The sequence below is a fragment of the Cyanistes caeruleus genome, chromosome 3, assembly GCF_971803275.1.
Source record: "Cyanistes caeruleus chromosome 3, bCyaCae1.hap1.1, whole genome shotgun sequence".
Lineage (NCBI taxonomy): Eukaryota > Metazoa > Chordata > Aves > Passeriformes > Paridae > Cyanistes > Cyanistes caeruleus.
Window position 1 is genome coordinate 97,277,710 of NC_141703.1, and position 27,550 is coordinate 97,305,259.

General features: G+C 40.7%; 1 protein-coding gene and 1 long non-coding RNA gene across 51 annotated transcripts in view; one reads left to right on the forward strand and one right to left on the reverse strand.

The window, feature by feature from the left end:
- The window catches only part of BBX (BBX high mobility group box domain containing), a 136,882-nt gene that overhangs the window by 14,032 nt on the left and 95,300 nt on the right, over positions 1-27,550 (forward strand). For 7 of the 49 annotated variants that reach the window (XM_086883229.1, XM_086883235.1, XM_086883238.1 and 4 more), the window contains exon 1: positions 20,488-20,971. The exons of 29 other annotated variants lie outside the window; for them this stretch is intronic. The gene's annotated coding sequence lies outside the window, so the exon portion shown is untranslated. Of the gene's footprint in view, positions 1-3,132; positions 3,190-5,214; positions 5,395-20,481; positions 20,972-27,550 lie in introns of those variants that run through there. 13 more of the 49 variants (XM_086883247.1, XM_086883254.1, XM_086883248.1 and 10 more) reach the window with 8 other exon arrangements.
- Positions 714-20,547, reverse strand: LOC111940351 (uncharacterized). 2 transcript variants are annotated; one of them, XR_015285079.1, is made up of 7 exons: positions 18,425-20,547; positions 18,090-18,220; positions 14,446-14,661; positions 7,873-8,392; positions 7,023-7,186; positions 5,464-5,651; positions 714-1,087 (listed from the first exon to the last, which is right to left on the reverse strand). It is a non-coding gene; the product is annotated as an uncharacterized LOC111940351 (long non-coding RNA). The 2 variants fall into 2 exon arrangements; XR_015285078.1 differs by lacking the exons at positions 14,446-14,661; positions 18,090-18,220 and having other exon boundaries at positions 18,425-20,515.

Consider the following 27,550-nt stretch of genomic DNA (forward strand, 5'->3'; position numbering starts at 1 on the left):
CCATAGCAGCTCTGTGGCTGACACAAATTCTAACCCCCACCCTACCAAAATATTAATAGCATCGGAGCAGTCAAAGAGCTTGATAACATGTATTGACTCTGCAGCTCCACACCATTTTTTCTGCAGCAGGGGAACTGTGTAGCAGTATTTGTGACTATTAGGGAATGCAGAGTTATACCTCAGGTAGGAGAAGAGTTGTGCTCAGAAATGTGAAGTGTGCCTGAGGCCTGGTAGTCCAGTTACACAAACTGTGTACGAATGCAGTTTTGCCCCTGCCACCCAAAAAAGAGAAGTTACACACTTCAAGAGATGGTATTATGGCCTTTACTCTCTGGTGCAAACATAGGTTTCACAATGCTTTATTTTCCCTGTTTTTCTGTTTTGTATTATTTTGTATCAATGTATAGGATATTCAAAGTCTCAGCAGTTACTGTGGTCTAGTAGAACTAAATATGATAAGATTAGAAAGCTGAATAGAAATCAGAGGAAAATTGAAGCAAAGGTCAAGGTGCTATTGTAAGCTGCAAATGTTTAAAATGGTCAATTTTTATTAAGAAACAAAAAGAAAACCTTCCTTAAAAAATTGAAATGGGAAAATTACTGAGTATTTCTTATTCATAAGAGAATAAGCCAAAGTAGGATGGATCACTCATCCTGAAAGGGTCATCATTTTCACCCTTAATTCAAGATCAAAAAAATAGCGTAGTCACATATTTAGGTAACTTTTTTGATAGGAGCTGTTTATTGCTGAAGCATTCTTGGTTTTAACTGCTCTAAAATAATTAGTTTTTTTTTACATAAGTGTGTTCCAGCAGAATGCTTTACTTCTCACCCACTGTGCTGCTCTTGTGCACAGGAGTGTTGTGTTCTCTGGTGCACTTCACCTGGAGAACTGCTTCTAGCTCTGTGATCCCCAGTATAATAAAGGCATGGACCTGTTGGAGCAAGTCCAGAGGAGGGGTATGCAGTTGATCAGAGGGCTGCAGCACCTTTCCTATGGGAACAAGCAGAGAGTTGGGATTTTTCAACTTGGAGAAGACATGGCTCCAGGAAAACCTTGTAGCAGCTTTCCAGTACCTCATGTGGCCTGTGAGAGAGATGGAGAGAGCACAATTTCACGAGAGCAGGTAGTGACAGGACAAGGGGTAATGGCTTCAAACTGAAAGAGAGTAGATTTAGATTACATATTAGGAAATATGTGATTTGATGACTGTACAGCCTGCCCAGAGAAGTTGTGGTTGCACCGTCCCTGGAAGTGTTCAAGGCCAGGCTGGATGGGGCTTGAGCAAGCTGGTCTAGTTGAAGGTATCCCTGTCCATAGCTGGGGAGTTTGAATTAGATGACCTTCAAGGTCCCTTTCAACCCAAACCATTCTATGATTCTATAGTGTGGCTGATTTTATAATTACTTTCATAGGATTGGATTATTCTTGTCCTAACTTGCTTCTTCCTCCCCACTCCCCCCCTTAGACATGTGAAATGTTGAGGCTTTCCTTCCTTTCAGAAAGTAAGTATTGGAGCCAAGATTTTATCAGGAGAATCCGTATCTTTGACAGTGTTCTGTCTGAAGTGTCTCAGAAAAACCTGTTAATCCACATGTGCTTAGCAGTGTTCTCCTGCTAGATGACATTGAAATGGGCTACTGGTCAGGCTAAAAAATCTGGGTGTAAAATTCACTTTGGTCTGAAGTCAGAGTTGATGTGAGCTTGTGCAATTCTTCTGAGACTGCTGAACAGAATTTAGTTGTGTTAGTCTGGGGGATTGTGGCAAAACCAGTTAGGAGCAGTGTGTGTTTAAAACACAGCTGAAATTACATCAGTAGCACTTGATCAGAAGAATGAGACACCCTTGTTTCCTTTTATTTTTTATTTAGGATAGGAGAAGAGGTGGCAATGGGTAATAGAGATGGTGGTATCCCATCACTTCAATTAAAACTCACTTTTTTCTCTTTCTTTGGAGAGTTAGTCAGATGGATGAACTTAGTGAAATAATCAACTGGCAGTCCATATTTAGATGATGGGCCAGTCTTTTTCTTGGAACAATTTTAAACTGAGGAACCAGAAGCATTTCTGCTAGTGCTCAACCAAAGTGGTTGCCAAGCAGTCTGCTTTCATGGTGGCCCTAGCCAAGCACAGAGGGAGTGGAAAAGCAGGTTCACTGTCTTTGCCTGAGCACTTCAAGTTTGTGTAAGGTAAACTGCAGAGGAATGTCCTTTGCAAAGTATCATACATGTTGTGCACTGTCTGCAAAATAGGTTCTGTTGCTTCCCCAAGTACTTCTTCCACACACTAAAAGTGAAGGGGGCAGCTTACCATATGTGTGATTTCACCTATTTCCCATCCAAAAAAGAGCTATGCTGTTGCCCAGGAGCTTCATCCCATTAGGTGTAATCACTGTCATGCTGAGTTCAGTGAGAAATTTGTTACAGACTTCAGTGGAAATAAAGATTTTCTTACAAGTCAGAATTTATGGATCTCATTGAGGTTTCTTGAAGGATCATCTGTACTTTACCAGTATTATAATGATACTGATGATTGGTGTGAATTTCCCAGTTTTACAAATGTGGTTGAAAGTATGCAGTAGCCTTAGAATAAAGGCAGAGTATGTCACTGCAGCCTTTTCATCTACAGAGACCAAAAAAAGCAATTTCACCAATTACCAACTTGGTATGGTGATAGCTTCTTCCCCATGTAAAGTGTTGTGCAGTTTCTGAAAGAAAAACTTGCGAGTAGCAGGGCAGAAAGGTGAGAAGAGTTGTCCACATCTGTTGGTTATTTGTTTTTTTTGTTAGTCCCATCAGGGTAAAATGGCAGTTGCATTAATTGTAGTTGTGTGATAATACTTGGGGGAAAATTTTACACTGAGGCTCAGTTTTGTTTGATTGTGAAGATCTAGAAAAAGGTCTTTCTCTGCAGAGATAGACCTTAGGTCCATCCTACCAGAGAATCAAAACAATTCACCTTCTAAATATAATAAAATCTTTTGAGAGTGTGTATTGTAGAACACAGGTAGTGTTGTCATTTGTATATTATGTATTTTTTTAAACAGCATGTTTTTAGGGTGTAATAACATTTTACTCTTTTGTTGCATGCTTTTGCAGGCATCAACTAACTACATTTTACAAATATTTCAGAGCCAGTGCTACCCACCCCCATTTTGCAGATTGCAGAGTAGACTCAGGGATATTCAGGTAAGACCAGATGACTGGTGTCAGAATCAAGTACAGAATTCCTAAACTTCCTGCAAGTTCTTACATGACTGTTAAACTTACTATATCAACTATCTCTTTGTTACTAAAATATCTGCCCTATGCACATTACTTTCTGATATTGGTTGGTGAAAAAATGGTGGTGAGCTGTTGATTTGTAACTTACTGGTTGAGTACTTGTGAACTTAGAAACTTGAGAAATATGTTTGCATCCAAGTTCAATTCAGGATTCTTCCTTCCTAAGGGCATGTGCTGCCTGACAGGAAAATACCCTTGCAGGTCAGAGCTTTTGAGCCTGGTCTTTTGTTCTTCCAAGCTAAGTTCTCTTGTTTATGTAGTGCTGCGTGAATATTGCTCTCTGTTCTTCCTAATTCTCTGAAAATGACTTTTGCAAGGATGCATAGACATGTTTTGTTCGTTGTACAAGATGTGTGAAGGTGATAAAAACATATTTGTACTGGTTCTAAGAATGAGCCAAAATGTCCTATTGCTCAGAATGACTTTGTAAAGTCAGGCTTTGTTTCTACTTATGTATTTCAGTGTGTTCAGTTCAGCTCTTCAGCCAGAGCTTCTTGCTCTAAGGATTGGCACAAGTGGCCTGGAAGGAAGTCAGCATTGTGGCAGTGTAGGGTTTTGTGGAGTACTTTGGAATTCAGGTGCCAAGTTTGAACTTGTAGTTTTGTATTGGGTCAGTAACAAGCAAGCCTAGTGACTGTCTTTCAAAGCAGATAAGACTGAGAATCCCTGGATCTTTTGCTTTCATTTCTAAAGCTACTACAGTTCAGAACTGTGGACTTGTGTGCACCTAGGGTTTTAAATAACTTCTGTTTTCTCAGTTGGTACACAGTCTTGGGCATAGCAGAGTCTGATTTACAGAAAACTCTTTAATATCTTGTTCACCTTCTGATTTAAAATCCAGTTATCTGTATGCTATACTGTGGATCTGTAGATCCCAAGGGAGTTATCTCCCTTCCTTGCTCTACAGTTCCAGTCAGCACTTTCAGGTTTTTTAACTGCTGACCTTTTTTAAAATGTGAGCAAGTTTGCATCTTTTGGACTGAGTTTTTTCCTCTGTTGGCCTTATCCTTAGGACAGTGGACTTGCAGGGTTATTCTAGCAATTCTGTCTGCAAGAACAAATCCCAAAACAACTGAAAAACAAATTCTAAAAAAACCGCAAGAAAACAAAGAATGGGAAAATGGCCTATAGATTTTAAGGAGCTTGTCCTGAAAAATGCTGGTCCTGCTTGTTATCCAAATAATGTATTTTTATTTCACAAATACAAAAGTTTTTTGTTCCATTCATTTTTAAGAATTGTGCTTTAGTTGTGGAGAGCACAAAGATCTTTGTATACTTGATAATTTTAGGGCCCAGTCCTGCAATGCCTCTGTCATAGCAGTCTCCTTGAGCTATTGCAGTTGCAGGATTGAAACTGTACATGCAGCTAATCTTACAGGGGCCTGATCCTGCTCTGAGCCATTTTGGCACAGATCCTTGGGCACGTGCACAGTTCTGGGTAAGCTCTTGTGGCTTGGCATCAATGAAACAATGGTGAAGATGGATCTGATTGTGTATTCCAGTTTATGAAGCAGTGAGGTTCCTCTTGGAAATCTCATAAAGTGGGCTGTGTACAGAAGATTGTAAAGTCTGTAATCTGGGTGATTTTTGAGAGGTGTTTCTCAAGAAATAAGACATTTAGTTTCAGACCTTTCCTCTTTTCTCCTTGAAATGTGAGGCCTAAACAGTTGACAGCGGAAGCAGATCAGTAAGAATATAGACAAAATAAAAAACAGAAGGAGCAAGTGGCTCAGTAGTGTTTGACTTGTTTTGTGTGTTTTTGTTTGTTTTTAAATACTTCTTTCTCTAGTAAGTACATGAATAAAGTAATTAATTTATGTAACTTCTTGGAAAGTTCCCTTAACAAAAGTTTGCAAAAGTTAAATAATGTTTTTGTAGAAAAATAAATATTCTGAGAAAATGTAAAACAAATCTTATCCTGACAGCTAGGCAGTAGCGTTTCAGATGGGAACCAGGCTCAAGCCATGTCATGACTCTTCCTTGACCTGGACCAGATGTTTGTCTCCTTGGAGAACTCACAACTTCAAGCAAAGTTAATGCTGGTCAGTTTTTGCTGCTGGTGTTCAGAATACTGTGCAATACTTTCAGGAAGAACTGAAAAATCATCAGGTACTTTTCAATCTGCTGCTGCTTGCGAGTCCTGTATTGTTATATTAAGTCCAGCTGAGTTAAACTTACCCTGACTAGACATGCTCTCCTTGGTATGAGAAGTGTGTTTGTGCTTCCACTGGTTTCAAAGCATCCTGAAGAATAAGGTAGTAACTCAACTCTCTGGTACTGCAATTTGACTGCCATGGGCATGCAGACATGCAGAAAGTTAGTTCAGGGATCTTCTTGCTGGATTAGTAACACTGCAGAAAATAGGACTAGTAGAGAAATAAAATAAAAATATATGTCAGTATATTATTCATTTGCATCAAAATGGAATTTCTTGTAAGGTCCTAGTATTTACTTCGTATGCTTTATGGTGTTATTGAGACCTGCAGTGAGTGTTGGATCTGATCCATTCTGTTGCTAGAGCATGCTATTTCTTTTTCTCTGTAGCCAAGGACTGAAGGTGGCTCTTAGATACATGTCTGCAGTTCCAGTGAGACTGACATAACATCAGGGCACTCCAGAGCAGGGAAATATCTGAAGCAAATAAGCTCTGGGTAAGGAGGTGTCTGTGTTCCTAAAACCCACAGTGAGATAGAGAACAGTGGTGCCTGTCCTGTCCATGCAAGGTGCTGGCTATTTTGGGGTCAGAATATGCCCTGTTCCAGACTGATGACTCTTCTAGAGCTCCCTACCAGTTTGTCTGACTGGATTTCCTGTAGTGGAGATTGGGATGGGTAAGAACAGCTGTGAGAGGAGTGTTTTGGTGCCTTCCAGAAGGTCAGGACTCTGACGTACCTCAGTCTGGGAGAGATTCTCAGTGTTGGAGCAGAGGTGTGGTCAAAGATTGTCATGAACACCTATTAGCTTTGCCTTATAAGTTAACTGTGTGGCTGCTAGGATCTTAAAAATATATGGGAAGAGATAAGATGGTGTGTGTGAGGAAATATGATGGCTGTCAGAGACACCCTCATGTCTGAAGTTACTAGGGAAGCTAGTGAGATCCTGAAACTTCCTATTTAAAAAAATACAATTTGTTTCTTAGGTATGCTGTGCCAATTGATTCATAGTCTGACATTTTGTTATTGTTTCAGTCTTGAGCAAAAATTAGTTCTGTTTATGGATTAAAAGATAGTCTTGCTATATTTCCTTTGGCTGTGAATCTGTAATTATTGTTCTGGAGTCCATTTATGAACTACTAAAGGCCTTTAGTAGAGATGATTTGTTTTTGATATCAGGAAGAGCTGTTCCTCTTTCAAGTCTGCTTGCAGTTTTTTCTCTAGCAGAAGGAAGTTCCAAGGAGTTAAGTTTGCTGCAGTTGGCATCACGTACACAGCATGATAGATCTCCCAAGTTCACTGAAGCAGTTGTGGGATGGTGGGGGCAAGAAGTGCTCCCTAACTGGTCTTGCATTTTTGTGCATCTGTAACAAATCACTTGACTCCAAGAATAGACAGGAGCAGATTTGTTGAGGTTGTTAATATGGTTCATGGAGTCACATCATCTGCAATCCTCTGTGCTCTCAGTTTTGATGTTTGGAGCAGCAGAGGTTTGGCTTAAATAAAAAGAGAACCTCATCCCTTCCCAGTGATTACAGCTGCTCTTGTCTTTTGCATCTCCACAAAGTAGGTGTGACAAATTACCTGTCAGAGGGGCAGTAGACAACATGGAAGACATAAGGATGAGGATCCATGCATTTTCACCATCCTGTTACTATGGTGAAGAAGTCTTCCTCTTCCAGCTGTCTTATTCTTCTTTGGAGAACTTGCCTCATTCATTAAGTTGGCCATGTATGATAGAGGTGGAGCTGGATGAGGAGTGGAAAAACATAAAACAGGAAGTCAAATTGCAGTTAAAAAGTAGATAAATGTAAATGGGTCTTTCGGGAGAACCAGACATGTTATCACCATATAAAAAGTTAAGCATATATGTAATTCTTTATGAGACTGAGGTTATTATTTGGTTTAAAAATTGCACCTGAATGCAAGGATTTTCAGTCTAAATTTGTATTATTTCTGTGTGGAATCTATTTTGAATATGTGAAATTTGCTAGTGGTGACAAGTATTTGATCATAATGTTATTTTAAACTTGGACGCATCAGCTTCCAAAACTTAGGATTTTTGACAGATATTTAAATATTTAAAACACCCTCCATAAGATTACTAAATCCAGCAGTTCAACTATATAAACAATGCTAGGGATAATGAACCAGAAAATACTCAAAATGGCGCATCCTCTCCATAAATATTTCTCTCTTATTTCAACATTCACCAGGGTGAATCACAAGAAAAGTAACTCCCAAATGTTTATTTGTTTTAACTCACTAGTTTACTGATGATCCAAGCTTTCAGGGAAACCCATGAAGTCCCACAAGGTGGCAGGAGCTAACTGTTCTATACTAGACCATTATGTGATCTAAAGGACAGTAAAGGTAATAAACTCATTTCACTAGTGGCATTCATTCAGATCATAAGCTGGTTAGGCCAAAACACCTTATTTCAAACACCTTTGTGTTTCTTAGACTTCTGAATAATTTTGGCAAATGAACAAGATTATGTCCTCAAGAATCTTACTTCCAGACAGAAAGTTCAAGTATTCTTACTTTTGCAACTAAGTACAGCAAACAGGACTTCTATTTTCAGTAGGTAGTAGTAATTTGCTTATAATGTGCACTGTCACTGTAGATGGAGAACAGGGATGAATCCATTCAGGAACTTGGTGATGAATGAGGTTCACAGTTCAGCAATTGGAAGCGAGCATCTCTACCAAATTCACATTGACACTGTGGGAATGCTGATCTTGATGTGGGACAAAGGGCTGAGGAGCTGCAGAAGTGGAGGAATTCTCTGCTGCTTCAGTATGTCTCCTCAAAAGCAGGGTTTGAGACTTGTGGTTATATCCCCATGCTTGCTTAACCTTGCACTTTGAGTTCCAAGTTTCATTTAAAAAAAGAAATCTCTGGCCTTCCTTAGAAATCCATGGGCTTGAGGGTTTTAGCTGGCAGAAGTAACACTGAAAGAAACAGTAATAAGGTGAAGTGATTATTCAGTGGACCACAAAGTGTTGGTTTGAGACTTGTGAATCTCTTGATTTGTGTTTAGAGATCTTATTTTCAACATAATTCAACAGAATGATTAGGTTGGATGAGATCTCCAAGATCCTCATGTCCAACCCATGTCCTAATGCCACAACTAGACTGGCACTGAGTACCACATCCAGTCTTTTTATAACATATCATGGGATGGTGACTCCACCACCTCCCTGGGCTGACCACTCCAGTACTTTATCACTCTTTTTGTGAAAAACTTTTTCCTGATATCCAACCTGTATTTCCTTTGGCCTCTTTTTCTGTCAGCTGCTGCCTGGAGAGAGACCAACCCCACCTGCCTACAGCCACCTCTCAGGAAGTTGTAGAGAGTGATAAGGTCACCCCCAAGTCTCCTTTTCTCCAGGCTAAACAACCCCAGCTCCCTCAGCTGTTCCTCACAGGATTTGTGTTCTCAGCCCCTCACCAGCCTCGTTGCCTCCTCTGGACGTGCTCAAGTGTCCCAGCGTCCTTCCCAAACTGAGGGCCCAGAACTGGACACAGCACTCCAGGTGTGGCCTCACCAGTGCTGAGCACGGGGGGAGAATGACCTCCCTGCTCCTGCTGGCCACACTATTCCTGAACCAGGCCAGGGGCCATTGGCCTTCTTGGCCACCAGGGCACAGGGCTGGCTCATGTCCAGCCTGCTGTCACCAGCACCCCCAGGTCCCTTTCTGCCTGGGCACTGTCCAGCCACAGTGTCCCCAGCCTGTAGTGCTGCAGGGGGTTACTGCAGCTAAAATGTGGGACCCAGCACTTGGACTTGTTAAACTTCATCCTGTTGGATTCTGCCCATCCATCCAACCATTCCAGATCTCTCTGCAGAGCCCTCCTACCTTCCAACAGATGGACACACGCCCCCAGCTTAGTTTCATCTGCAAATTTTCTGGTGAAAGACTTAATACCCTCATCCATGTCATCACTAAAAATATTGAATAGAACTGGCACCAGCACAGACCCCTGAGGAACACCACTACTGAGTGGCCCACAGCTAATTTAAATCAGCTAATGTCCATTTTTGTTTTTTTGAATGAGAGGACAAATGTGTATATTAGGCAGGTATCGTTGGGAATATGAACAGTGCTTATGTGGATAGACAATGCAATTCAGTAGGACTAAGGTGAAACAGATTAGGTAGCTTTCTTAATCAGTAGACACATACTATGAGTAAAAATAATTCAACTCTCATAAGAAATTTAAAATCCCATGCCACTTGGTGTCAATTGCATGTCATTATGATCTAGAAGTTTCTAAGCCTGTGTTATGGGGATATCTGCAATAGGGTGAATTAAATGAAAATCCTTCCACACCTGCTATGAAATAGTATTGATGGAAGGAACTTGCTACACAACTGAATTTAGATGTTCTTGACTTACAGACCTGTTGCACTAGTATGTGTTGTCCAGTAAAATACCTACATCTCAGTATTGGCAGGGGTGATGGGACAAGATAGAATTGAGCATTCCCAGCACCTGCCACAAAGAAGCAGCATAAACCATTGTCCTGTCGAAATATGCATTCTTCAGAAGCATTTATTTTTACACCCCTAAGGTGTAAAAAATTACATGAATTTTTGTAGAATTACATGAGTAATTCTAGTGGCTGCAGTCACAAAGTGAAAAATCTGTGATTTTCAATGGTTGCAACTTTCATTTGTCTCTAATTTGAAAGGAATTCTAGTTCTCACAAAAACATCCTAAAATAATGATTAGGAAGCAAATAATTTTCAAGGATTCAGCATTTGATCAGTATACTAGTGAAATTTGTTCAATGCAGTTGAAAAGGTGCATGATTTACAAAGTAATGTACCAGTAGGATTAGGACTCTCAGGTGTGGATTGTTAATTGTTGCTTATTGAAACAAGCCTGGCTATTTCTGTCACTTCTTCTGTTTGAGATGTTCAGTCACACAAGTGACATAAATGTGTTGCTTGCATTGCAACTCAGAAGCAGTGGGTCACTTATGCTGATGCGAAATACTTCAAAAAAAACCCTCCATACCTGTTTGCAAATATGATGAAAAAAATCCGTTTCAGACTTTAAGATGGGAGATCATGTCTTACTGTGATGTCTGTGTTCAGCAGTATTAAGTGTAGTACCAGTATGCTGCAAACCTGGATGTTAATGTGGCTTGCAGAGAGTTTGCTACTGCTGCCTGTTCAGACCACTTAGTCAAGGTAAAGCTGGATTCTTACATTTCTTTATGCACTAAAAGTCAGCGACCATGATAATACCAGGGTTAAAAAGAGTAGTGCAAGCAACTAATTTCAATTTGACCAGAGTCAGTACAGAAAAAGGCAGAAAAAGTGTATTGTGACATATGGCCTTTTGGGCAGAGGAGTAGCTTTCCAGAGAGTGAGGGATGCTGGGGGATGGTGTTTCTCAGCAGTGGCAAATAAATGATCATGAGAGATACCTGCATTGTGGTGTATTTAAAATTGTTATACTGAACTGTGATTGAATAGTTTGGCAATTGCTGTATAACTCCAAATTAATCACAGTATTACTAAAGGAAACAGATGGGAGGTGAAGAGGACTGCACAGGGCAAGTGCCCTTCCAACATGGCTATCTTCTTCCAGGAGACCCAGGGTCTTCCCTCCCTGTCTGCCAAGCCCTGTCTTAAATGCCTCAACTGTTTGCTGACTTTGGTTAATTCAGGGACAATTGGAGTTTCCCCATCCACCAGATTCCCTGCTGAGGTGGTGAGTGCTTTATCTTCTCCATGACCAACTTGGGAATGCAGGGCATCACTGGCCTCTGGTAAATGCCCAACTCAAGAGTGACTCCAGCCAGACAAATGGGAAAATATATACTGGCTGTTTAGTAACTAAGCTAAGAGTTCTGTGCATCCCTCCCAAGTCTGATTTGAGGGATTTTGAGGCCTAGAGAGTTGGCTGTGCAGCATGTGGGGTCTTCTTAACAAAATGTGGAAAGATTCTTGATTATCAACTTTTTGGAAACAGCTTGCTAAAATGTAGCATTTAAAAATACATATTGATAAAACCTGGCATCATCTCAAATTTTAAGACTATGTCTCTACATGGTTTTGTGGTTACCCAAGGATTCTTTCAATAAGGCAGAACAAGTATGGGAAGAGGTTTGGCAGTGATACCATGGATCTCTGTGTGTGCTAGTTTAACTTGCACTGAGTAAGGGGAGGTTAGATCATGCAGAGTGAGGCTGGGCTGCTGCACTTAGAGTTCCTGGTACTCGACTAGTTGGTTTAAATCAGTTTGCTGTGTCTAGGAGCTACCAAAACTTGAGTCTCTGGGGCCAGTCACTGACAGGTTTTGCTGATGTGACAAGGACATGTCCTGGACATTACTTCAAGAGGTAGGATCTGGTAGGAAGCAGTAACAGCTATCCCTGTGCTAGGAGGTTGCAAATCCTGTTTATGGATTTCTTTTAGAGCACTGGATGTTGAAAACAGTACTTTCTCTAGGGAAATAATTATTCAATTAACTGGGTATTTATTTTGATAATAAGTTTTGTTGTTGTTGAAAGTGAAAACTAGTATGGGATAAGATCTGCTTATTAGAGGGCTTGTTCTTGGGTTTTATAGGAGTGGGGGAGGCAGGGAAGGATGAGTTTACTGCCTTTGGTGCTCAGGGTAGAATTTTTGCCCTGCTTTTCTGCCCTTCCTTAAAGAAGCTGCCATTGGAAACTAGAGTCCTTGGCAATGTATGGGAAGTACAAAAGTAAGCACTAAGGTCTCAGCACTGAGACCAAGTTACCTGTGTTTCTCTAAAGTATCGAGTGTTTGCCAGCCCATTAAGTATCAAGGCTGTGTTTAACATTCTCCCCAAACCTCCCTCCACTCTCTGGTAAAAAAAGTAACATTGGAAAAACTTAATAGAACAACTAGTGTGCTGAAGATTTACATAGGTATCTGTTGACAGGGAGTTAATGTGTCTTTGTGGGTTATATACTGCCTTGGTTTAAAAGTGATGCTGTTAATTCACAGGCCACGTGTTCAACCAAGCAAAAGATCGAATTGTAATACTGGAATCACTTGGATATAAATGTAAATGTTGGAGAAGATGTTGAATTACACCAAATCACTTGTTACAACAGTCTCTTGCTTCTAGAGGAGCACACATACCCTTGGTTAGGTCTTTTCAGCACCAAAGCTTAGAGTTGCTTTTGTTCTCCTGCCTTTTCCTGGCCTGTACCAGGGAGGGTCTCAAAGAACAGCAATGGTGATCAGCTGATTGAGAGATGCAGGGATGCAACTGATGACTTCTCTAGAGTTCAACAGCAGCATCTTGGAGATTTTTTTGTCTCCTGTGGGTCATTGTACCTCTCTGTTGCAGTTCAAAATGTAGTGATGGAAAAGTAGCAGTGGGTTAGCTCTGCAGCAACTATATTTCATGATATATTCAGTGATGCTTTTGTGTAAATAGCTCTTACTGCTAACCTGTGTTTAACTTAGAGTGCAGGATATGTGCTGGAATAGGAGAGTGTATTACTGGCAGGCCAGTGTTTTACCCTCACAAGTATAGTGGCTCTTCCACACATAGAGCAAGGACATGGTTGGGATCCATAAAGCATCCTTTGGTAAAGAGTAGCCTATCTTAAACCTCTTCTTCCTGTCAGTAAAAAAAAAACAAACCAAAAGTGCTTGCATATATTAATGCTGTTACTGTGTTATTTATATGGGCAGCTATCTAATGTGTAGATTGGAATCTATGTTCCTTGCATTCATGCTGGAGTGGCAGGAAGAGACCCACCCTCCCACACATGTATTTTAGACTTGAATGCAAGGAACCTGTATGATTTTTCTTGATGAAAAAGTGTGCTGTATTTCTGTGTGCAGTATCACTTTGCATACTTCATTAACTTCTGGTGAGTGAACCTAGAATGTAGAAAGAAAAAAAAAAATGGGGGAATTTTTTTTTCTTGGGGGGGGACAGTAAAGTGCGTTTACTTTTTGAAGTAAAATATGAATTTTGACTTTCGGTAATCTGTTTTGTGTTCTCTTACAGTAAAGTGAAGTATTGAGTAGTAAAAACTTATTTTAACCTTGAGTGTCACACAAACACTGTGGGGAAAACTACAGACCAAATGATAAAAGAACATCCTTTTTTTAATTGAATGAGAAAAATTTAATTTAATGAGAAAATAAAATTTCTCATTTAGTTTTAGATAGTATGTGGACATAGTGTAGAGAAACTTTTAGAGGAGACCTTATAATAGCCACTGATTCGTATGTGGCTTTGGTGTCAGGTCTTTAGACAAGAGCAAACATCATCACAACGGATGTTACAGCAGATATTTTGCTCTGCTGTAAGAAACAGTAAGCAGCACTTACTACTGGAGATGAAATTATGGTGTTTTTTTTAAGTGAGTTTGCAATTTGCAAATTTTGCTTTTGCAGAAGCACCTTGAGTTCAGTTTGCTTGCAGTTAGTTATTCAGATGAATTAGTTGTTGGTAAAACAAAAGAACAGCTGAAGACTGGGTGACATCTCACAAATCCAAAGGGATAGTTGAATTTTTTTCTATTTTTGCTGGATTTTCATGTTGGCTACTGTATTTATGTGGTACTTTCATGCTGGCATAACCCCCGCTTCCTCATGTTTCCAGGGAGGAGTCCTCTGTCCTTGCTCACAGCTGTGGTGGCCTTGGCTGGGACCAGCCATCCTCCTGCAGCTCTGCTTCCCAGGGATGACTGTGCCAGGCCAGCTGTTTCCAAACCCACGAAGAGTGCTGATGTACCCCTGTGGACACCCTGGGGCAGGGTGTGTGCCTGGGCCGCCTCTGCCAGAGGGCAGGGGTGGCAGGGGGGCTGCGGAGGTGGGAGAGCAGCCGTAGGTTAAAGCAGCATAAGGACAGCTAAAGGTCAGGCAGGGCTTACTCTTAAGTAAAACTGAATGAAAATTACTTCCCTGCTGCTTTTGCTGCCCTGCTCGCTTCTCCAGCAAGCGTGTTTATGGAGGAAAATATAACCTGAATATGCCAGGAACGGGATGGCAACCCACCTGCAGGGACCTGACCTCCCCTCCATGCTTGCTCCCTCTCACTCAGTGCTGCCACAGAGACTGATCTCATCTCCTGCCGTGGCTGGCGCAGCCGCCAGCTGTCCACAGATGCAGACAAAATATATTTCTTTAAGTCACTTCCCTGTTTCCTGAATCTTGTCCACTTTGTTCTCCAGCTTCATCCAGTACCTAGAGAGGTCTGTCAGATTTTTGGACCTTAAATGTAAAAGGAAATCTAAAGGTCATAAATTACATCCCCAAACAAAGCTAAACTTCAGAATTCTGGCAAAAGTGACACCGGTGGGATCAAGCTCCAAAAATCTGAGCTCTAGTTCAGGTGCTCAGGTGTCACATGGCACTTGTTCACTGTCTTAATACACAAATAGGTGCCCAACTTGGGCTCTCTAATGTGTAAGCTGATACTGAAACCTGAAGAAAATTGCAGTTGTATCCTGAAAGCAGAACTCAAGCTGCTGTAATGGTTTTTCATTCATTAAAATAAGTTAAATTTCAAAGATTTATTTTTATATATATATTAGGGTTTTAATTCAATGAAGTACTTAGTGAATGAGATGTGAAACTGGAGGGAGTGTTGTTTTTTTTTTCCTGCAGAAAAAATGACAATATTTGGCCCAAACACTAGAGGATTCTGTAAAAACAATTACACATACTCTAAAGGAAATCATTCAAATAAATAGTTGTGTGTAGTGGCTGTTTCTAATTGGGCTTGATGTTTTATCACAATTACTTTTCCATTTAGGAGGGATGATAGGAGCTATAAAACTTGATGCAAATTAGCAGAGTGAAATAGTTTTGTTTTCAACTGCTCTTTGAGTCTTTGCACCTCTTTTAAGAATATGCTTAGAAAATATTGCAGTATCACATCTAGGAAGAAAACTGGGTTGTTTTGGAAATCAGAAGTGTATGTCCTAATAAATAGTTTGAATAGAACTAGAAAATAGGGAAGATTATACGAAAGGAAATTTCTTTTTAAAGCTTTGGATTTCACTTTAACCTCATGGAGAACAGCTGTCATTATTCTTAATGTAAAAACTAGACGAAACCCTCCTAATTTTAAAAAACTTTGATACTGGAAATGTGTTGTGGTTTTTTTGCTACAAGAAATATGTGATTCTATATTGTAAGAAGTAAACTTCTGCATCTATAAATTTGCCAGTAACTTGTTCTCATAATTCTAAAAAACAGTGATAGGATTTTATTCTGCCACATTGTATGTAGTATCTGAGTACCTTCCACCTATAGCAGAGAAGAACTGGGATTTAACTTCTTAGGATAAGTGTGGGGGAGGGATAAGAAGAGACAGCATGCTGCTTGTTGGTAGGATTTTTGGCTTGGGTATTTCGTGCATTATTTAGGTATGACGTTTGTACCTGAAGTTTTTCTGACGTTTGAGATGTGTGGGTGTGTGCAGCAGGTAATGGGGCAGTGGCTTTCTGGAAATGTGCTGTTAATGTGCTGCATGGCTCAGAATGCACTGCTGTGTACATGTGCCTATATGAAAATATATATAAAAATATTTCATGCAGCTTCTAAGAAGTGTTGAGATCCAGGAATTATAAAAATGGTGATTCTGGTATTTCTGAATACGTAGATTGTTGGTGTTTTCTGGCATGTTTTATGAATTAATGTATCTGCTTAGTATTATATTAACTGTGTGGTATTGCAGTGTTATATAAGCATTGGATTGGGAGACTGCATCTGTTTTGAAGTATATAGTGACTTTGTTTAGATTTAGTAATTAAAATTGTATTTCTTAATGGAAATGGAATTTAATGTGGAGCTTTGGTGGAAATGCTACTTCGTTAGTATTGCTACAATATGTGTATGAGAGCACAGTTCTGGTCTGAATTTTACAGGAGGCGGAGTTACAATAGTCGACTGAAATTGCAGACTTGATTGGAGAAGTGTTTGGATGTCTTCTCTGATAGTCACTTCCAGGTTGAGTTTTGGAGTGTTTTTAGCAAACTCTCAAGATATTTATTTGTTTCACTAATTTTTTTGTTCACAGATGTATTTCCTTGCTATATAGCAGGGGAAAGCCTTCACCCAGGCAAGATTAATCAGTGTTACTTTTTCCCTTTCTATCTTCTTTAACCAGATCTTCTCCATCCTGTTCATTAACTAATTTTAATGCTCATAAAGTACTAGAGTGACAAGCCAGGAGAAGTCATTTTGTCATGTCAGTTTAGGAAGGATAGATAAACTGGTGGAGTGAGTAAATGCATGATCAAACTACCTCTGGTTTGGCTTGCTTTAAATAAATACAGAGACAGTTTGGTGCCTAATCTCCACCTGCCATTAATGTAGGGAATGAGAGGTGAGAAATTGTCACACAGAAATTTATTTTGACAACTGTAGTTAAAGAAATACAGAACATCAATTTAGTTTCAAAGCAGTAACTGCTTGACTCAAAGTGCTTGGACTTCTAAGTGCTCATACCCACACTTGTAGTGCTTGCTACTTCCTTCCTTACGCCTTCTTCTGAGGTAGTTTTTTATCTAGTAGCTGAAGGATGATCCCTTTTGACCATGTTCAAGCTTTTAAAAAAAAGTGTATCTCCCTGCAAGAAAAAAGCTGACACAATTCAAAGTAGTGGGTTTTTGACTTCTCCAAAATTACTTTAAAGACATTAAAACATTGTCCTGCAGATGATATGGATGCCTGAAAAATGAATGTAAGCCTACCAGTAGACTAATCTTCTTAGTTCCTTTTGCAGACCTGTAGGAAGCAATGAGTGCAGTGTTAAAACTGCTCATGTACTGCTGTATCTGTACTGCAGTTGGAGACCTCTGAACAGGGTAATAACACTAGTCAGCAAAGATAATGACAGAAGTATAACTGTTTGGTAGTGTTAAGCACAAACTGTTTTGCTTTGAGAAGAATGATGGCATAACATGACTTTAACAGTCCTGGCTGTAAAATCCTACTGAAATAGTAAACTTTGATTTTAAAATGTACTTGTTCTTTTTCTGACCTCAGTCAAGGAGACTTAGGAGAGACAAAGGAGCAGAGAGTGATTATTTGAAGTACAAGCAGATGCTACTCTAGTTTCTCAAGGAAGTTCCTTACGTAGAAAGGCGGGGTTAAAGAAATGGAGCTTTTTGTACTGAAAACAATGCAATACTTTAGCCTGTCTGCCAGCTTTTTCTTTGTATGACCTGTCATCTTAAGGATGAAGTGCCTTTAATAATAAAAGATTGAAGTGGGCTGGTAGAGGAGGGGTCTTTCAGAATAGTTTAAAGTCATTTGCAAAGTAAATAATAGCAGGTTACTTAAAAAGATGTGAGAAAGTTTTATTTTGTTTCCAAGTCAAGATAGACTGAAGGTGTGCCTTAGTTGTTAAAGATGTGCCTTAAGTGATTTGTTAGTTAACCTCATAACAATGGTCAGTGATAATTATTTACTACTAAAAGTACTTATTTTGGGGGGGACAGGGGGGAAAGTGTTTCTGTAGCTTTTGAGGTTGCTGAAATAAATTGTCCTTGTCTGTCATATCAGGAGTGCCAGAGACTGCTCTTCTGTATCTAGTGAAATACTCTCAGGTGTACCTGTGTATTTCAAGTGTAGAAGTAGAGGGGAGGAAGGAGGCTGTGCTGTGCACTGTACAGTGTATCAACACATACCTGTCCAGTGTTGGTGAAGACTAAGAAGTGCCCTTTCAAAACTGAGTATCAAATTGAGAAGTAGAATTGAGTAGAAAACAGTGCTCATTGCTGTACAATCTCTTCCATGCAGCAGGTACGAAACAGCTTCTCTGAAATACACAGAATAACCCTGAGATTGGTGAGGTCATTTATCTCAGGTGTTGTGGACTCCCAGAGCTGTGAGTAATGCAGTACAACTGTTGGTTTTGATTTGAAGAGAAGCCCAGGTATTTATGTAACAATAATTGTATCAGAAAAGCTTTGGGAGTATCTTTGCTGTTTCTCTTAAGTTGTTTACTGTTAAGAACTCTTACCTGTATTTTCACCCTGTCTGCTGTTGCTCCACACACCACTGCAGCACCATATTCCATCCATGTTTTGTGGCTTCTTGGTTTAAATACTCAGCTGAGTGTGTAAATCACGTTTGCAGGTCTGATAGAGTTCTGGCTTTAAGCTGTATGTTTCCTTAGTAAGGAAGCAGCTGTGTATCTCTTCAGGGCTAGTAGTTTCCCCAAAAAAGAATCATTAAGTACTCATGGGAGTGAAACTAATGTCTGAGTTTATGACTGAAAAGGGTTAAAGCTGTCAAACTGCAGGGACACTAATGCAGAAATGACATTGATATTAAGGAGAATAGGATATAGTGTGTTGCTGCTCATACTCTGGCTGGCCTAGCCTGCATGCTGAGATTCAGTCTGTCTTTAGTCTCCTTGTGGCTGTTGTGATGTCGCTGCAGCACCTGAAGATCCTGCTGCAACGAGGCTTTGCATCCGCTCGGTCGGAGCTGACTGCTCCATTGGAGGAGCTGTAGATGGGGATGGATGTCTGCATCAGTGACCTTCAGCTTACAGCCTGAGGATTCAGTGTAACTGCAGCCACTACAGGCAGGCTGGGAAGCCTTGGGACAAAGGCATGGGTCCTGTCTGTCCACTCCTGGAAGTGAAGGCCACAGGCTTTGGAGAGAGGCCAGGAGAGAGGTGTGATTGTTTCTAGTTCAGTCTGGATTTGTCTGCAGACCGAGTATAGGACATACTTTGAAACAGTGTCAAAAAGTGAACAAGCCACAGTGAATTTAAAAGGAGTCATTGAATGCTTTCTTAGAAGTTGCTGAGTTGCATAATCTGGAACGGAGTCTTCCAAATGTGAGTTAGACATGCTACAGGTTCCTATACTGAGCAGACAAGAGAAAATATATGAAGGAAGCGGTAAAAGTAAAATCGGTTGGCCACCTTGCCTCTGTTTTCCTTTCTCCTGTCAGTATAATGTAGATGACATCAGATGGATTTTTGAAAATATAAGAACTTTGCTTAAACTGATTTACTGTTTTATTTTGGCCCTGTATCTGCTCTGTACCCACCAGTACAAAACATTCTGCGTCTTTCCATACAGAGCTACTGGGGCAAAACACTGAGACCTGAAAGAGGGCAAGACAAGTGTAAAAACCATAGTGTTCCTCATTACCTGCACAGCCTCGTTTAGGAAAGTCCTAAATGCATGGGGATTGTCTCCTTTTGGCTGAGACGTATAGATCAGATCCTGGCTTTGTGTGGGTGTTATGAGGATCCACTGCCATGCTGTTTCCTTGTCAAATTGTTATGAATTTTAATTATTACTTTGAAACACTGGCTGATGGCTCTCATGGTAGTCAGTCCACCCTCCCTTGTATTTTTTTTGGCTTTTGTTTTCCAAGCTCACGTTTATTTAGAACGTTATATATCAGTGTTACTGCGGGGTTTTGTAACGCTGTCCTACGCTAATGACACAAACCAGCCTTGCTGCTGAGGAATGTGGGGGACAGGCAGGCAGCAGCAGCAGCCCCGACTCTTGCAGAGGCCAGGACGGCAGCGTGTCCCTTGCTGCAGGAACAGAACCGGCCTTGCTGGGGGAGCCAGCTCCTGCGGGGAGCGAGCTTCCGTGGCCTGCCTTCCCACGGGAAGGTAGAGAACGTTCTTACAGGGTGGGAGATGCTGTTGTCCAGGATAAGCCCTGCTTGGAGTCGGCTTGAATTTTAGCATGAAAAGCCTCTCAGTTCTTGAAGCTGTTTTCCTAAAGAATCCTCTCCTTTTCCTTTTAAACTTCACCAGAAGAAGTTATTTAGGCGCTAGACACGGCAGTTGAGCCTTTGAGGAGATGCCATCATCTGTTGCTTTGAGCACGCCGCAGGAGTTCCCGCAGTCGCGGAGCAGGAGCGTTGAGTCCGTCCCGCAGGACGTGCCCTTTCAAACCGGCCCACGCGTGACAGCGGGCTCGGCGCCGGCGGCAGCCCTCACCCCGGCCCGGCCCGAGCAGGGCAGCAGCCGGCCCGAGCCGGGAAGCGCCCAGGGCCGCCGTGGGGCCGGGGGCCGTGGCGGCAGCGGGGCGGGCGGCGTGTGGGGCCGAGCAGGGCCGGTACCTGTGCGGGGAGTGCGCCGCGCGGGGCTGCCGCGGGCCTCTGCCCCTGGGCGAGGGGGTGCTGGCGTCCGTGTCGGCCCCGGCGCTGGTATTTCAGTAATGCGGTGCTGGTTGGTCATACTGCCAAAGCCAAGCTATAAGCAGCGAGTCTTTGCTCCACTTTTCCTCGCTCCGTGCCTCTGCTCCGCCCCGTCCGCGCTCCCCGCGCCGCTGAGATCAGCTTCCTGCTTTTCGTTTCCCTCGGAGCAGCGCTGTTACTCCTCCCCCGAAAGAGTTATTTTCATCGGTCTGGAGTGAATTTCTGCGTGTGGCTGCGGGCTCTGTTTGTGGGGGGCGATCGCCGGGCTGGAGAAGCGGTATCACGGTGGTGGTGGTGGTGTGTTGCAGGGCGCCAGGGCTGTAGGAGGATGGCAGAGTGCTGCGCCGAAAACGCTGCCGAGCCAGCTCTGTGACCGGGAAAGGCGGAGGAGGTGAGTGCCGCTTGTACCTCGCGTGGGTCCAGGCAGTTGTCGGAGGAGGAACCGAGACTCACAGCCTAGCCAGGCTCAATAACAAGAAACGAGCAATTATGTTGTTACCGTCTCTGATTAGGTGGTTTTGCTCCTACTAATACTGTAATGGAGTATGCTCAGGAAATGATGTATTTTGCTGTAGCAAAGATCTGTAGTCAATGAAAGTTTATAGTTTGTAAATATCTGGGTTTTTTCTCATTGAAAAGTACAAATAGATAGGATACAAATACAGTCATGAAGGACAGATGATAAAGGTAATGTTTATTCTAAACAACTTTTAAAACCCACTTACGTTTTTTCAGAACTTCTGGATGGATTAAGTAATGCGAGAGGGGAGACTTTACAGTGGTTTAGTAATAACTGTGGATTTAGAACAGTGTGATGTATTTGAGCGAGTGATGTGATGTTATAAAATGGAAATAAAATTATAGACATGAAAAGCAAAAAAGAAAAATATTTTTTACAGCTGCCAAGCATCCCTCAGAAAAGGAAGCCAGGTTTGTTGAGAAAAAACAGTGTTTGAAGTAATCTCAGTTGCAACAGACGGGCAACTTCTATGGAACTGTGTCTTCTTACATTGTTGCATTGGATTTTTTAAAATTATTTTTCTTTACAGAGTGAAGAATGTAAATATCACAAGTTCATTAATCAATTTTCAGCTTTTTAAACAGATGAGCATGGTTCTCTGTATTCCCTCATAAAGTTCTGAAACTGCTAATCTGTAACTGGTGGTAGGTTACACAAGTACTTTGTGTTGTCATATTCTGCTTTTGCTGTCTTTTTATTACTGCCTGTTAACAGTCAGATTAATGGGACGACTTTGTTTGCTCTGGCTGTGATGCCTGGGTGATTTTGTAGAGGACTCTTCATGAGAAGCCACTCTAACACACGGCTGTGGTGGGCCAGCCTGGTGCTGGATGCTGCCACCACAGCTACAAGGTGTTGCCTCAAGTCTGAGCTGTTCCCCAGGTGACAGGGGACAGTAGTAAAAAATGAAAGATCTTGATCAGGATCATCTGAGGCCTAACCAGAATTGCTTGTGCTCTTGATGCAGACAAAAGTGTTGTGATTTGAATAGCTGTTTTCTGTTCTGACAAGTTTAATTGATTGATTGTTCTATAAAATACAAGGCATGGAACATTTTATTAGATCTTACAGTGAAGTTCTCCAGTAGCTTTGCTGAGAGCTGTTCCGGAGAAACACATATTTTAAAGTTTGATGCATTTTGATAAAAAATGAGAGAGGTACAGTAAATTAGAAATTGGGGGTTGATTTCTGGTAATATTTTTGGTTATGACTGACTTGCCATTTTTCCTTAGTGGAAGTTAGCTCTGCTTCTTTCCAGCAACCTTATACTTTATGGGGGCTTTCAAGAAGGCTGGAGAGAGACTTTTTACAAAGGCATGTAGTGGTAGAACAAGGGAGCATAGCCTTAAACTGAAGAAGAGTAGGTTTAGATTAGATGTTAGGAAAGAATTCTTCACTGTGAGGGTGGTGAGGCACTGGAACAGGTTGCCCTGAGACATTGACCCATCCCTGGAGGTGTTCAAGAGCAGGTGGAATGGAGGAACATGGTCTAGTTGAAGGTGTCCCTGCCTGTGGCAGAGGGGTTGGAGCCAGATGATCTTTGAGGTGCCTTCCAACCCCAACCATTCTATGATTTTATGCTTCTGTGATTCTTCAAGTTTCAGGGCAAGTAGAAGTCATAAGGATGTTGTATTACTGGCTCACACTTAACTGCTTGCAGTTGAAAAGTTTTGTAAGTAAAGGTGTAAGGCCAAAATAAAAACAACAAACCACTTTTATAGCCCAGTCTGTGGCCTCTGCTTGAGTTTTGGTGGAGGAGCATTGCATAGGAAGTAATAATAAAACTTCCAGTCATGTGTGGCCTTGCATCTTTAGTATTTGTTTTTGTGTGCTGGCTATACTACACTGCATGGTTTTGCCTCTATGCAATCTCTAAATTAATTGCTGCTAAATCAACTTCTTGGTATAGATTTGTACTCAAGAAATTAACCCTGTATTAAGTCATTACTTCGAGAGATAAAACAGTAGCTAAAGATGTTTTATGTGCTGTGCACATTTTATCAGTGTGTTAAAAAGACAACACAAGCCCATTTGCTTCAGTTTCTTGAATCGAAAGATAATTCTTCATGCTAATGAAGAATTTCTCACAAGAAATGTGTGGTAAATGTGCTTATGCTGTTGATGCAAATATATTTCCTATGTGGGCCCAAGTATCAACCCTTATTTGCCAAAGTTACTACCTTTTTACTTACATTCTGCCAGTAATGAAACTCTGTAGCACTGAGTACCTCAGCATACTGTGAAGCACAAAGCCCAACAGCTATTGGATCTTGGTGCTGTTTCATTCAGTTTGTTCCTATTTTCAACATTTTAGTTATAATTGATAGGAGGCTGCTGTAAAAAATCCAACGTGTATCAATAAAGGGTTCCTACCAGTGGCTCTACATTTGGTTCTTACAATTGATTTTCCTGCTTCACTGACAACTAGAGTTAAAGCTTTTGCTGCTTCTCTGTCATACTTTGGCAACCTAGTTTTCTCTTAGCTTGTAGAAATTGGTTAATGTATTTTGGAATCCACCAAAGGGGGATGAGAAGTTGTGTCTGAAAGCTAGATAATTCCTCATCGGAGAGATCATAAGGGTACTAATAAGTGCTCTAATAAGGCATGAAGAGAAGAATGAAGGGAATGACTCTAAGTATTTTTTTTCACCTTCCAGTGTTGACCCCATCTTCATCATAGATAGAAGATACAGGCATTATTTGAATTACAGCTCCCTGACAAGGAAGTAGAGTAAGACTTATTTGCCAGAAGTAATAGTCTGTGATAGAATCACCATATTTAAATGGCAGCACTATTACTGAAAGAAACAGTCCAAGCCTCAGACTCTGACATCTTACCTCATGGAGCCACGCTAGTGTTTTTGTTGTATAATGAACTGAACTGGAGGAATGGTCGTAACTAAAATTAATTATTTTTATTAGCTTAACTCTTTCTGCCTAAATATAGGATTGACCACTGCTTGGTGCATCAGCTAATGTGTTGTGAATCAGACTTAAGAACTGAACAACTCTGTTGCCCCCTAAAAAGGGGTCCAGGAGTGCATAGTAGAAAGCAGGACAGGGAAAAGAACTCACTTTGGTTTCAGAACTGGCCTATGCTTGTTGCCTTAAGGCTAAGTAAAGTGCAAGAGGAGGAGGATGTATCTCCAGAAATAGAGCACTATTGTCTCTTTCTTCTACTAGGGACTTACATGTAACTTTTAAATATGATTTTGCAGTCTGGATAGTTTCCAGAGCAGATAGCATCAGTTAGTTACTGATGCTGAAGATAACATGTCTTTAATTGTGATGTTGTTTTTATCTTTCTCCTGTGGTCCTTTCTGATGTTGGTGTTGTAAAATGTTAATTTCATCAGTTACTCTTGAGATTTTCACCAGTGGTAGACTGCCTGAAAAAGAGCAGATAGCTGCTTCTTGAGTGGTCCGTAAAAAGAATACATTTCTCTGGCCAATATTCTAATTTGTCGTTTGCTTGTTTTTTGTTGTTTTTTTTTTAATAGTAGGGTGATTTTAGTTGCTTGAGTGTGATTTGTGGAATTCAGGAAGTTTTTGTTAGTAGTTTTCAAGCTTTTGTCATGTGGCAGGTGCTGGCAAAACCAACAAAAGGTATTCAGCATTCAGTGGGGCTGTGTTTTGGCTAGGGAAGTTGAATGTTACATCCAAAGGTAAAGTTCCTGCTCTGGGATTTGCTAATGTAGACCCATGCATTTTTGTTTAGGGCCTTGTTACTTTCTGTGAAACTTCATGCAAGTGCAGAAATCCATGCTAGTGGATTTTGACAAGCGATAAAAGGATCAATATTTACTTTGCTTGGAAATCACTGAGATGGTAGAGTTTGGAGTTCAAAATGTCATCTCTACTCCTTCCCTTGTCCTATGAAAGTAAACTGAAAACCATAGAAAAATGTGGCATATTGAGTATTTAGATTTTTGAGTACTTCAGGGTACCTTAAGCTGCAAAATTATACTGTTTAATGAAAACTTTATACAAACCAAAAATTGTATTTGTGGGAGAATAAAAAGAGGAATGATAGTTTCAGGACGAGAAAGAAAACTTACTTTAATATATATCCCTGTCAAGCTTGCACAGATATTTTTAAAGCCAAATTAAAGGGATATTTTGATACAGATGTTCAAACAAAGTATTTTTCCCAAACTAATTACAAAATTAAACTGTCTGTAGAAATATTTTGAGTTTTCCTGTTCCCAGCTAGCTATGAGAATGTATAAGGCTGTACTAAATTTAAAATTGTAGTATTGTAGCTGTAACTGTTCCATACTTAATTACTTTCTTTTTGTACCTGATACTGCCCCTCAAAGCTTGCTCATGTATGGAGTAACTTGGAAGTAGCAATCAGGTGTGTAAACACCTGGAAGTTCTTTGGATAAAGATGCAGGCAAATTTCACATGGGCTAATTGTGCATTGATAAAATCTCAATAAGCAGAATTTTGGTGGAAGTCACTCAAGAAGCATGTTCTTGCTAATCAGGAGAAATAAAGAGTTACTAGATTTCAGGTATTTCCTTCTCCCTTGAAGGCTCCAATAAGGCAGGCAGCTAGCCAGGCCCCATTTGAAAAAAAACCAAAACAATGGTATATTCTAACAACACAACTGAGGCCTTCCCATCCATAACGGTGCTCATGGTTTATTCAAAATGATCACAAGAATAAGAATCTGGTCTGGTTCTGAATTAGATGCTGGGCTTTCATTGAATGTCTGACTTGAGTCCCTGCTCTCTGAATTCTGAATCTGCATCTGGAAATGTTTGATGCAGGTACTGACATCTGCTTTCTGGTGGACCTCTAGTGAGACAAGGAATCCAAATTGATGTGTTGAAGTAGTGGTTAGGCAGAGGAAAAAGAGGTACTTTCTGGGTGAGCTTTCATAAGAAGTGAATATACTCTAAATATTATCATCAATTTACACTGCTGCTTGTGACTAAATTTTCTGCAGTATGAGTTGACAAATGCACATTAAAGCAGATGAATCTTTCGCTCTTGGCAGTTTTAAGAGGTATTTCAGCTTGTCCTGCAGGTCCTTAGAGAAAGACATCTTCAGTTGACTGATAACTCTTTAGTAGCAGATTTCTCCTGAGTAATTAAGGTGCAAATAGAGGCTGTAGAGATGCTTAGGCTTCAGCCAGAAATGTGTTTGTTTTAAGATGGTCAGCCTCCTTGATTTATACCTAGAAATAATTAATTCTTGAACATTGTGCCATCTCTTGAAGATTAAGGAGCATAATATGCTCCCTTTGTCAAACCTGGTGGGGAGCAAAGGGGCAGGCAACTACCCAGCTAACCAGGTAGTCTGTGGTAAGACCTCTAGAAAAACATATTATGGCTGTCTTTTGTGATGATAGAAGCCTGGTCAATATCATAAACCATTTATCAAAAGGAAGTATGCCAACCTAAGTATTTGCAGCACTAACAAAGTACATGTTTTGTACCAAGTACCATGCTTTGGCTGATCTGCATATTCAGATGTAGTAGAAAGTTCAGAAGGAGCTTCCCATTTTAATTTTAATGCACAGAGGAAGTGGCTTAAAGAGTAGTATTTTGCAATTTCTTGTGTTTTCAAGTCTGCAATTCAAAATTCAATTTTGTTTTCTGCACATAACCTTTGCAAAACAGACCTACTGTGTTCAGCTTTACCTTGAGTGTACCTGCAGAAAAGTATGTATAGATACCTACACCTATGTGTAAATACCTACATGTGTGTGTATGTATGAATATGTATGTAATAGAAAAAGTATGTGCATCTTTGCTGTAGTAACAGGACAAAATGAGCTTTGGTGGCTATTCCTGATGCCCACTCACTCTTGCAGTTCACTGAAAACATGGGATGAGGCAAAGAGACTTGGCCTAATGCAGTAGACGTGAGTAGACCTCTGGTACTGTCTACTACTCATTTCATCAGTGACATTTTTTGGCACAATGTTTTAGACCAGTAGTGAACCCACTCTTCCACTGTTGTGGCCAAAGACTATCTTATTTTTAAAATACGTAGATAAAGAAGTAGAGTTAAATTCATGTCTAAATAAAAATCCAAATAAAGTCAATGTTAAATAAAGTCTTAAGAGTGGCCTTATCTTTCATATGATTCTGGCCAGTTAAGGCTCCAAGATATTGATACCATTTTTACTAACAATAACAATTAGGCCTGTTTAATAACTAGAGAAATAGATCTGTGTAGTGCCTGTACAAACCTGTGAGTGCTGCAGAACTGTTTTCTCACTTCCAGATACCTCTGTGACTGGACTGCTGAGCAGTGAGTAGCAAGAAATCCCTCTTGGTGATTTACTGACCTAAAAGGATATGGTGTCCCCCATCTTAGAGAAATAAATGTGATTCAGAGTCAATCTTTCTGCAGGTCCTCCACATAGGGTGAATCTGACCAACACTTGTTAGACTTGTGAAGCAAGGTGGTGGTGTTGCCTGCTGGGTTCAGAGC